The sequence below is a fragment of the Diospyros lotus genome, chromosome 7, assembly GCF_014633365.1.
Source record: "Diospyros lotus cultivar Yz01 chromosome 7, ASM1463336v1, whole genome shotgun sequence".
NCBI lineage: Eukaryota > Viridiplantae > Streptophyta > Magnoliopsida > Ericales > Ebenaceae > Diospyros > Diospyros lotus.
In genome coordinates this window covers 12853803-12866061 of record NC_068344.1, presented here as the reverse complement: position 1 = coordinate 12866061, position 12259 = coordinate 12853803, and positions in this window count along the sequence as shown.

Genomic DNA, 12259 nt, shown 5'->3' with positions numbered 1-12259 from the left:
AATCTCGCCGGAGCTGGATTGATTTTTGCCTGGAAGGAGGTCTTCGGGGTGTTATTTCAAGCTCAAATTTGGCCAGGGTGATCGACTCAAGGTGGGTCATCTTTTGGTATTGGCTGTTTGATTTTTTGGTGTGCCGGTGCTGGAGAAGACGACTAGAGGTAATTTTTTTATTATTTTTAAATGATGAAATAAAAAAATAAAAAAAATAGAAATAAGAGGGATAAAATTCTGAAAAAATATCCAAAAATGCAGGAAAAATGAATAGTTTATTTTTTTGAATTTTTATTTGGGAAATTTTATGAGAAAATAAATTATTTTGAATTTTTGAAAGGAAACTTAATTAAAAAAAATAGGAAGAGATTTTGGAAAATTTCCAAAAAAATTTATGAAGATTAGAAATGTTATTTTAGGAATTTTTATGAAGAAAAATTGAAGAAATTACTTGATTAGGTATTTATTTTTAATTTTGGAATAGTTTATGACTGAAAAATAGAGAAAAATAAGAAAAAATCTAGAAAAAAATAGATTATTGATTTCCCTTGGAAATGATTGACCAGAAAGTGATTTGGCCAAAGGATCTTGACGATTTGCATTATTTTTGAGGTTGTCACGAAAATCAAAGTTGTACCATTCAACCGGATTTAGTTTATGAAAATAGCCTGTAAGTGGTTTGACCCCAAAACCTGATTTTAAGTAAATGATTTTATTCATGTTGTCATGTCTTAATGTAAATATATTCATGTAGATTACATTTACATGTATTGTTGATGAAATATGCATATGTACACGATGATATTGTTAATCATGCATTTGCATAAGGGTTTGAGAGTACGGGTCGGGACCATTGCTCTTCCAAGGGTGCATGTATACACCTCGGCCTGGTAAGGAGGCTGTGAAAATGGGGAGTAGCAACAAGGTATGGTCGGCTCAAACCGAAATGAAATGGAAAATGACATTTTGCATCCGTGCACGAAATATGTTTGTTCTCTTACTTAGATGATTCATCATCTAACTTGGGTTTACCCCTGAAATATTCAAACGTTCCAGATGGAGATTGTAGCAGAAACGAGGATGAATGCGGCATGAAATGACACTTAACTAAGTGTATGGTGAATTGAATATATGTTATGTAGCCCATGTATTTAAGTTCTGCTACTTCGAATTCTGAACGTTTTGAGAAATGATGATGTATAACCTTATTTATGGTTAACGAGGATGTAAGAATTGATTTATGATTAATGTTAAGATGTTAGGTTTGATTCTAGCTTCCGCATTTGATGTTTATGATAATTCTCTTTTGAGATAAATATATGAAAATTTTGGGATGGATATGAGGAATGATATAGATTAGTATTAGTTTGAAAGGAAAAAAAAATTGATTATCCCATTATTCTCCCTATTTATAACATGCCCGAGAAAGTTGGGTGTTACAGATTCAGGTGAGATTTTGGGATAATTTTTGGTCACTTGAGAGGGTTTGAGGTGAGGAATAAGATCTTGAGAGTTTGGGAGATATTCTACAAAAAGGAGGAGCAGAATCGGTGGAGAAATGAGAGAGAATTGAGCTTTGTCAGAATCTGGGCAAAAACTGCCCAAAAATAGTGAGGTAAGTTCAGTTTTTTGTTATATTCCCGTAGAGGGGAAAGAAATGGAGCCATAGGTTCAAACGACGGTCGAATTAGAGTTAAAACGAAGGAGATATGGCTAACAAATTAGAAGGGATGCTCGTTATTGCTGGAGAAGAAGGCGACGTGTGCAGTACATGAACCGGGGAAGGGTGCACATGCAGGCGTGTGGGCTCTCTTCTCAAGGAGTGTGAGGGTTCGTCCAAGCTCTTTTTTCCCTCTAATTTTACACATTAATAATTTAGATCATTTAGAACAATCTTATGTAAAAATATTTGATATTTGGTTTACAAGAACTGGTGTTTTCTGCAGAAAAACCATCAGATCTACCATTAAATAGGAAAGCTCCCATTCGTTTATTTCTTTTATGTAAGCTCTTAACTCTCTTGCAGATTCTGAGTTATCCATTCTTTCAATTTCAGTTGTAAGCTCTTTTTGCTCTATCCTCTCGGATATGAATAGTCTGATTCGATTTAGTTATCTATCTTGTAACGTTACATCTGGTTGAGCCTCAACGAGGGTCTCAAACCACCCTCAATTTTCTAAGGAATGATGCTTTATTGTTAAGGTTAGATGATGCAGGGATTTTGGGTCTCCTTGCGAAGGGAATGGTATATGTAGGTTTATGGGTGTTTAGGGGTGTGGGGGTGCAAAGCTACTTGTTGTCGACCATTGAGTCATGACAGTCAATCGTTGGATGTATGGGAGCTAACTATCGGCCGTTGTGACAATCCACAGATGAGTCAGGAAAACTAGTATTTCCAGTAACCCATAGTTATTATTATGCATATTATGATGTGTGACACATGGGGTTGGGTTGCATTCATTTGGGGGACATGCTTTCAGTGTGTGGGGAAGTGTGCGCATTGGCATGACTTGGTTGGCCTGAGTGCCGACTTGGGTAAGATAGGTGAGTATATGCATTTAGAACATTTTGCCTATGTGAGTCCTTATGTGGGTGTAGCATGGCTTGATGCTTGGTTTATGGGGGCCTTGTCATTACGTTTATGCTGCAGAAGCCATTGCATTTCTTATATGTTGCATTGCATAGTAAGCAAGAGTGGTTATGAGAGATGAGAGAGATGCGTACAACTGTGGGGATAAGACCCATGGCAGCGATATGTTATGTATGATGACATGGGATGTTAAATGATGTGATAAAGAGCATGACAAGAATAATGATTCGATAGCCTATGCTTGGCTGCTAGCAGGTTTGTATGTGGGACTTGGGCGCCATTGTGTGCATCTTATGTGGGCTCCAAGAACCGTATGCGTGCAGTTTACTTTATGTTTGTGCATTTAGGGCAAAAGCACATATGCTTGCTTTATTACTGCGTTGGAATGAAACGCATGTGGTATGGGGAAAACTCTATTCTTAACCTATTATCTTTATTCTATTATGCTTGCTGAGACTTGTGGCTCACGTTTTCTTGCGTCATTCCAGGTGAGAGCAGGGTACTGAACGAGGGCAAGCTAGGCGGTACTCGAGGCAGGGGTTTAGATGTGTACAAAGCAGTCCCGACCATAAGGTCTTGGTGGTGTCTTCTTGTTGCAGATATTGTAATAGAATAACATCTTAGCTTCAGTGTTGCCTAATGTAATTAACCCTGATGAATGCTTAAGATTGTGTTAAACGATTAATGAGGCAATAGCAAAGCTTTGTTATCAAGAACGAGTATGCTAGCTTTTGTATTTTCATTAAGAGTCTAGCAGACACCAATCATTCTGATGCTTCCCCTTGAATTTCTCGGTCAGGGTTTCTAAGGAAGAGGTTGCTATGAATTTTTGGTAGTCGTGCTAGCATCACGTCCCTAAAAAAATATATATAAATATTAATTATAAAAAGGGGGCGTTATAATATCACCTTAAAATATGAAAACATATTTTATTATATTTGCAGGATATACATCATTAGTCCCATAATATAATTGCTAGATGCCATCTAAATCTAGCATTATGGTATTAACACTAACATAGACATGTAGGTAAGTGTTAGTTGAACATCTATTGAATGTGACGCTTGTCACAGATCACGTGGTTTTAAAGATTAATGATCTTTTATTGGTTCTTGAATGTTTATCTAGTCCTTAGATCGAAAGCAACAAAGTTATCTTGTGCACTGGTTTAAGGGATTTACCATTGAGTGGAACCATCCCGTGTAAGAGGTGGGAATGCTCTGTGTGTGGTCTTTCTGTAGTGGTGTATAGAGGCAGATGCTTACTGATGGTATCCATTATCCTTCATCAGATGGGGGTGAACATCCTATGTGGTCTTAGTTGGTTGTGGTTGGAAAACCCCTGGCCAAGGTAAGCTTGATTGGAAAGGAGTTTTCAATGTTGGAAAGAGTTCTAAGATGCTATTACAACCACACCATATTGTATCTGGCATAGTTATCGAGTCTTGTGAGTTTAATCAGTCCATGAATCTCACTCAGTCAAGATGTTAGTCAATGAAAGGATTATAGTGTAAGGTAATTGAAGAGCCTTAATAGGTTCATTTGAACTATAGACTTCATTGCTATTAAGATTTCCTTGAGTCTTTCCTAGAGGATACTCAAGATATTTCAAAATGCTTTGAAGATCTAGAGATATCCTCTTAGTAGATCAAAGTGTTCGATCGGCATCAAGGAGTTAACGTGTCCTAATTGTTACATGGCTGTGAACCTAGAAAGTCACACACATACTAAGTAATGTATTGGATTAGTGAACGTTTGTTGTTATTGTGTTTCGCATCATTAAGTGTTAATGATGTTGGTTGTTAAGAGTTAACTAAATTGATTAACATGTTTTGGAGATCATTAAGGGTTAAAGGGGCATACTATTAAAAGTCAATGGGGTCCTGAGTTCCATTAAGAGTTAATGGAAGTGCTATTAAGAGTTAATAATGGGACATAAGTGTAATATATTGGAAGTAATGAAAGCTAACACAAATGGTCGACAGTTGTGCTGGACGGTTGGTAGTTTCTTTATGAGATAAAGAATAGTTGATAGTTCTTTTCAAATGGTTGACAGTTTTGAGAGTGGGATTAATCTCGCATGCTTCTGCTTTTCGTCGCTTATTTCCATCATGCTCTGATGCCCTCCATCATATCTCTAGTATGGCATTTATTATGCCTAATTAATGGAGAGAGAGAGAGAGAAGAAAAGTATAGGAAGAAGCAGATTGGGAGAAGCAACTGAGTAACATGTGAGAGCTTTTGAAGCCTCCATCTTTCATCTTCTTCCCTATTTCTTCTTGTTCTCCTTTGGTTTAGTCTTCTTCTTCTTACTCCAAGAAGTCAATTGAATTTTTCTTCTTGTTCCCTAGTTGATCCTTAGATGTGAGACAACCAAAAGTAACCTGAATGAACCATTTTAGCTTTTGTTCACCTTCATTGAGGCAATCCTAGCTTGGGTCTGGTGAAGGGTTCCAAAAAGGCTCAAGTGTGGACATACTAGGTCCTTCACATTTGAGGAGGTAGGCTGGTCACTCGAGCTTTGCAGAACAAGAGCAGACTTGGATAGCTTGGAGAAACCTGGAAGCTTGCTATTGAGGTGCACTTTACAATTGACAACAACCACCATCCGTTGAGGTATATTTCTCAAACACCCTATGGTTGGTTAGTTTGCATTTATATAGATATGGATGATTAATAGCAAGTCTTGCAAGGGTTTTTTTTTATTTCCACTGTGCATTTATTATGGTTTTAAAAATGTTTTAAAACTAGTATGCCCTTGCATCGATCTACCAAGTGTTGATCTTTCAAAAGGCATACCTCCAAGTGCCTAAAGCTCCATTGCTTGAAGTGTGAAGGCCATCAAGTATCTCTACCTATACTGCAAACTTGTTGGAACACAATAGAAGATTGGACAATGATTTAGGCTGATCAAATGCAAAAGATTCCCTTAACAAGATGAAGGTTGTCCCTTACATATGTGCCGCAGTTGGGATGTCTGGTTGTGACTCATAGATCTCTAGAATGGCATCTCTGAAGCAGTTAACATAATGCCACAATGACTCATTCAGTCTTTTGTGAATCCTAAGTAGATAAGTTGTAATACCTGAAAATTCCTTAAGGACTCGAGTGTAATTATTTTGGGGTGTAAGTATAATTTTCCAAAATTTTGGGGGATAAGTGCAATTTTTCCAAAGTTATGGGAATAAGGAAGAATTCTAGAAAGTTGAGGACATGAGGGCAAGGGGCTAAAAGTGAAAGAGAGTAGAAAAAAGGGCAAAACATTAAAAAGCAGTGTGAACACTATAAGGGGGTTAACGGTTATTATTGGCCGCCGATCATCGGCATCCCATCGCCATTTTAGAGCAGGGCTATATAGGGTCATCATGGCCTAGGGTAGGTCTTGTAGTGCAAGACGAGCCTAGGATTGGCTAGAGGGGTGGTCGAAATCGGCTATAAATAGCCGAGGTTGGGGCAAGGATTTCATCAATTTCTAGTCGAGAAATTCGAGTGTTCTGTGAAAAAAAATATGGAGGTTTGGATAAGGGGCTTTTGTTCTTCAAGGGTTAAGGATTATTTATGGATAATTTAGGGAGTTTTCATGTTGATTTGTGGTGGTTTCGAGCTTCATCGGAAAGTCACAAAGGTTGTCAGAACTGAGGTTTAAATGGCTAAATCGGGGGTGTGTCGGCCGTATTTTCAAGCCAAAAGTTGTACCATCGTGCTCAGAAGGAAAAATAGAGCAAGAGGGAGAAAGAAATCAGGGGAAATTGAGGCAAAACTAGTTGTCGGCAGCAAGGGGGAAGTTGGAGAAGATGATCAGTAACCGGGCTCGTGGGAAGCACACAAGGTGCTTGGGCTGCGAGCGAGTGCAAGCGTGTGAAGTAAGAAAATAGGAAAAAATTGGAAAAGAAAGAAAACAAAAGGGAGAAAAATGGGAAAAAATTCAGAAAAATTGGGAAATTTAGTTTTATTAATTTTTCAAAAAGTTTGGTCAAAAATTATTCGGGCACAAATTTTGAGGCCAGACATATTTTGAGAAGGCTCGGAAAGCTAAATCAAGGTGAGTGATTTTTTCAAAAAAAAATTTGTGATATGAATTGCCTAAATAAATATGAGTTTCATAAAGAATATGCAAATTCAACATGGTTTACATGCATCTTGCCATCCATATGTGTAATACCCCGAGAGCCTAGAGAAGTTAGAATATATCGAGGATAGTGTAAGAAAGGAAACAACACCAGCTGGATACCTTTTGGGCTGAATGTTGGCAAAGAACTCCCAAGTTAAGCGTGCTTAACCTGGGGTAATCCAGGGATGGGTGACCCCCCTGGGAAGTTCGTGTAGGCCTATCAGGGTAAGTTGTTCCGATTCTTCCTATCGCTCGAGCGGGATGTTACAAATGGTATCAGAGCCGACCCACGAGCCTCTGAGCGCGGTGGTGGGGCAAACCTCAGCATGGAGGCTGAGTCCCGAGGGGGGTGTGAGGCCCCTATGGGGGGTGCGTGTAGGCACCTTAGGCGAATCACACATCGGCCATGCACGGGGGGGAGATCTGGGATCGGTTGTAAGGTCGCATGACGAGGACGTCATGTGCTTAAGGGGGGGAGAATGTAATACCCCGAGAGCCCAGAGAAGTTAGAATATATCAAGGATAGTGTAAGAAAGGAAACAACACCAGCTGGATACCTTTTAGGCTGAATGTTGGCAAAGAACTCCCAAGTTAAGCGTGTTTAACCTGGGGTAATCCAGGGATGGGTGACCCCCCTGGGAAGTTCGTGTAGGCCCATCAGGGTAAGTTGTTCCGGTTCTTCCTATCACTCGAGCGGGATGTTACAATATGCTTCTTTACTTATGTTGTACCGGATAATTTAAATACGACATTTGGCATGAGAATCATTAACATATTGATCGAGGTATGCAAGCGGGTTGGGAAGTTGCCTTGGTAGTGTAGCTGCATTTTTCCAAGTTTTACCAGAAAACCATAGGAGTCTCCTGTGTTGGGGATGAATTTTCCCCGAAGTGAGAATTATAAGGATGATTGCCTAGGGTTTCGTGACGAGGCTAGAATACTAGTGAAAGCTACACTAGGGTGTCGATTTATTCATGTCCGTGCATCATTCATTCATGAAATTTATTTTAACCCCCACTTAAAAGATTCATCTTCTAATTTGGACTTTTTTCCCTAGAATATTTCACGTTCCAGATGAATCGAGTAGTAAGAAGGGGAAATGAGTGGCTAAAGCGTAATTTAATTTCAATTCATGATATTCCCTACGTTTGAAGCATAATTTTGTGTGTTATCTCACCTACCGAATATTGTAATTTATTGGCTGTTAAGAACAGTAGTGTACGTTTGTGTTTGTATGGAATTACGATATCTTTTAGGTTTTGATTCTAGATTCTGCAAGTGTTTAAGTTATCATTTCTTAGCTTACCATATGGAATGCTGAATGTATTTATATATGGGGATTTTATATTGAGGAATTTGTGATGATAGAAAAAAAAAAAAAGAAATTCCGAGAATGACGGCACACCAAGGAAGGGCGGGTCGTTACATAAATAGGGTCATTTGCTTTTGAAGCATTTATGGCAAAGGTTATGAGAAACTCTTGTTGTAACTGATCACATGAGGAGACAAACCCAAGAAGCTTGTAAAACTAGTCATAAGCATGGTCTACTAGGGTTCAGGTGAATACATGGTAGGCTATAGCTTCATCCCATCCATGCAAGAGCACCTAGAGACTCAAACCTTTGCACATGCTGAAATAGATCTCCCATTCTAGTGCAGACAAGCAACTGCAGAAGTTTAAATTTTCAAGCTAGTGGTTGCCTAAAATATTAGTTGCAAAAGGTGTTCTCCTCGGATACAAGCTGTCATGGGCAAAAACAATATTTTCCTTGCTCAAGAACTTCCTTTACAATCCTTCTTACTGGTGACTTCAAGGAACTTTGTGATGCGACCCCGATAAGTGCCTTGTTATGAGATATGGCCTTCCTAGCCTTTCTTCACCTCTTAGCATATTCCCTTTTTGGAGTATGTGTATGAGGGTATGGCTATGACAAATCGCTCCCACCTACTGGTGCCACCAGTGAATAATCGATCGAGTTACTCACTCGTCAAGCGAATAATTGAAGAGATGGACTATGTTTCAACAAGAAACACCCTAAGTGGGGACTAGGCTTCATCTTTCTCTTCTCTCCACTCGAGCAATCGGTCCCAAAATAATTAAAGAAAATATAGCAGAATGGGATTAGAAACCTGTAACACCCCACTTTTTTCCAAGCGTGTCACTATGCTGGGGCCCAACATATAAATACATACATGATGAGAATCATCACGAAGAACAAGCTGACTCAAATCATTCAAGTGACCCATTGCATGTTCCAGTAGGGCCAATTACAAGGGCAAGAGCTAAAAGACTTAAAGAAGCTTTGAATGGGCTGGTTCTAGATATGTGGGCCAATCAAAATTATCAAGATTCTGACCTAAAAAGCAAGAAAGACGTCATCAACATTATATGGGCTGAAGAGGGAGTTGTTGAGAGTCTTTTGAGCCAGAATACTATTAAATGAAGAGCTTGGGCCATAATGGACACTTGGGCTGACTCATTGGGGCTTGTACTTTATTATTTTGGGCTGCACATGTTGTTTTAAATCTTAGCCACATGGGTGCACGAAAATTTAATCTTGAAAACCCAATCTGACTTTTCATATTTTCAAGCATCTTTAATACTTTGAGTTTCTAGGCTAATTAAGTTAGAGATTTAATATTTTGTGGGAAATCAGATTTGAATATTTCCTAGGCTAGTAATTATGGTCTTTTGTATTTTCCTAAGTGTTTACTCTCTCTATAAATTGTACTCTCCCAACAATTGAAAATGAATCAATGAATGAGTGATTTACTTTTCTGGAATTCCAGATTTGAGAGGTGCTCTTCTCTTGGGTTCTTTTATGAACTAACCGACTTATCAAGGCTTGATCAACCTTGTGGCGTCTTCAACATCCGGGGTCCTTGTTCTTTCGTGTCCAAGGGTTTCGTGTGGATCATCCAAATCTGTGTTTAGCGTTCTTGGGGTGCGTATATCTTGCATTGGTTGTGGGTTCATAGGATCAAATCCTTTTGGGTTCGCACCAATACATTTTCTTTATACGATACATTTCTTAATACCTCAAGTACCGTATTTCAAAAATCAAACCCCCAACATATCATCACAAATGCGGAAGCAATAATCGAGACCTGATATGGTACATAACCGAATTCACTTTAATCATAACATAAGAATCCGTACCTTTATATCTTCAAATACTTAAATACATGGATACTCATTTCTTAGAGATAGCAACTAAATACCTCAAATAATACATAACATACTTACATTTAACAAGATTAATCCTCAACCGATCATCAATTTCTTAAGTTAGCTAAAGACATATCTAAATCTTCTTGAAGAAGCAAAATATCGGGATCATCCTGCCAAGTCCATCGGACACACCATCACGTGTCGTCGCGTCTCAACCACTACCTTGCCTAAACTGCAAGTCCTATCTGGAAATTTTGAATGTTCCAGGAGCATAACTCAATTACAAGATGAATTTTCTAGTGAGGGTTTAAATATAGATACATGAATGCATGATGCAATAACATGAACAAACATTCATCCTAGTATAACTTCCCTAGCCCTCTTGTCTGGTACGGAACCCTCGATAGTAATCCCGACCCTCTTTCGAGATACTCCTGAACGTTGTTCCATTATTATCCTTGGGGAATTACTGCTGCACTATTAAGGCGACATCCCATCTCGACACAAGTATCGATATGCCAATAATATCATGCCATGTAAAAATCATGACTTTCCATGCAATAGTATATGAACAAATATGACAAAATAATCATAACTTTCATAAATATCATGCATAATATATGTAATCATATCATATATAAGCTTTTGGGGAGAACCACTCATCCGATGCACCGAGTTCAAAACACCTCAAAAAATGTGCATCGCCTCGATTTTCATGCTGAACTTAGAAATTGTTAGATCGGGAGGTGCTATGGCACACACCAAGAGGGGGTGAATTGGTTATTTTAAAAACTATTTTAAACGTGAAAGACTTTTCGATACAAATTGAGGTTTTAGGATTTAAAACGTGAAGCATATAAAATGACAGATGTAAGTTTGCAAAGATAAATATGTGAACCAAGAGGAATAATGAAATGCTTGAAAAAATAAATAGATCAAAGTGCACAAACACAAGAAACTCAAGGATTTATAGTGGTTCGGCTTAACCCAAGCCTAATCTACTATCTTAGCTCCTCACTAAGGATTTTGCGAACAATCCACTAAAACCCCATACTTAAACCAAATAGGTCCTCTAGTCCAAGACTAGGAATTACAACCTTTTGCTTATACAATCAAGCCCTCTAGCACTTAGCTAGGAATTACAACCCCTTGCTTCAATGAGAAAGTCCTCTAGCACAGAGCTAGGAAAAATAAGAGTGATACAAATGTAAACGAGATGCTAAGAGTTGGCACTCTTAGTTACAAGTTCTCTCACAATGAAAACAAGGCTTGAATGAATTAATACAAGTTAAAATCAAAGCCTTGAAGAGAGAAAAAACTGAAGCACAACCACTATAAATACAAATGAGAGTAACAATAAGCTCAAATTCTTTCACTCCCGTTCATTGGCCTTCTCTTGATCTCCTTGATATGTATATATAAGCATCCCAAGAGTCTTGCCAAAAACTAGCCATTGGAGATTGAAAAACTAGCCGTTATTGATTTCTGATAAACAAACAGTCGACAAACAAAATAGGTTAGTCGACTATATTTTCAAATAACACTGGGCATAGTCGACAGTCAAGAAAGTATAGTTAACTATTGCTCAACCAAAACTACTCATAGTCGACAAATCCTTTTACACAGTCAAGTAAATGTCCTCATTTTGTTTAATTTATATTTTACCTTTCATTTACTTTAATACATAAATGTAAATAAAAAAGTACCCCCCATTTGGATTCAATAAAAATATCTAGAAAATCAAAATCCATAAGAATAAGAAAGTAGAATTTGGGTGTTAGTAGAAACTTAGGATTTTGCGATTTTACCACCTCCAAGATATACACTTTCTATTTCTTGAAAAATTCGTTAAAAATCATTTTATTACTAATGAATGTTAGCTATTGAAATACCAGGAGTTAGTTTTCTAAAAGGAAAATATTTTCATATATGTCTCCTTATAAGGTGCTAACCAGACTTAGAAAAATATGACTTTGAAATCTCGATACTTGAAATTCATTTGGTTTTCATTCTCACAAAGTAATACTTGATATTGAAATTGATTTATGTTGAAAACAAAAACCTTGATTCATGACTTAGGGATTAAATAAAATATTATTTTTCATTATCAAAACTAAGTAGACAAAAGTAAAATAACAGAAATGACTTAATCTCGAGCCACAATGATTATAAAAACATGTTTATACAAGGAATACCTCAATTTCTTCATATTTTCCTCTATTTTTCTCCCATTTTTCTCTCTAATATTCCAAATAAATACTTCCTTAACTATTTTCCCAAATATTTTTCCACAACAATTCATAATATTCTAGGAATTTTAAAATAAAATTGCAGAACTTACCCTGATGCTTTGATTGCATGCATATCGAGGTTGGTTTGTGCAAAATCCAAAAGGC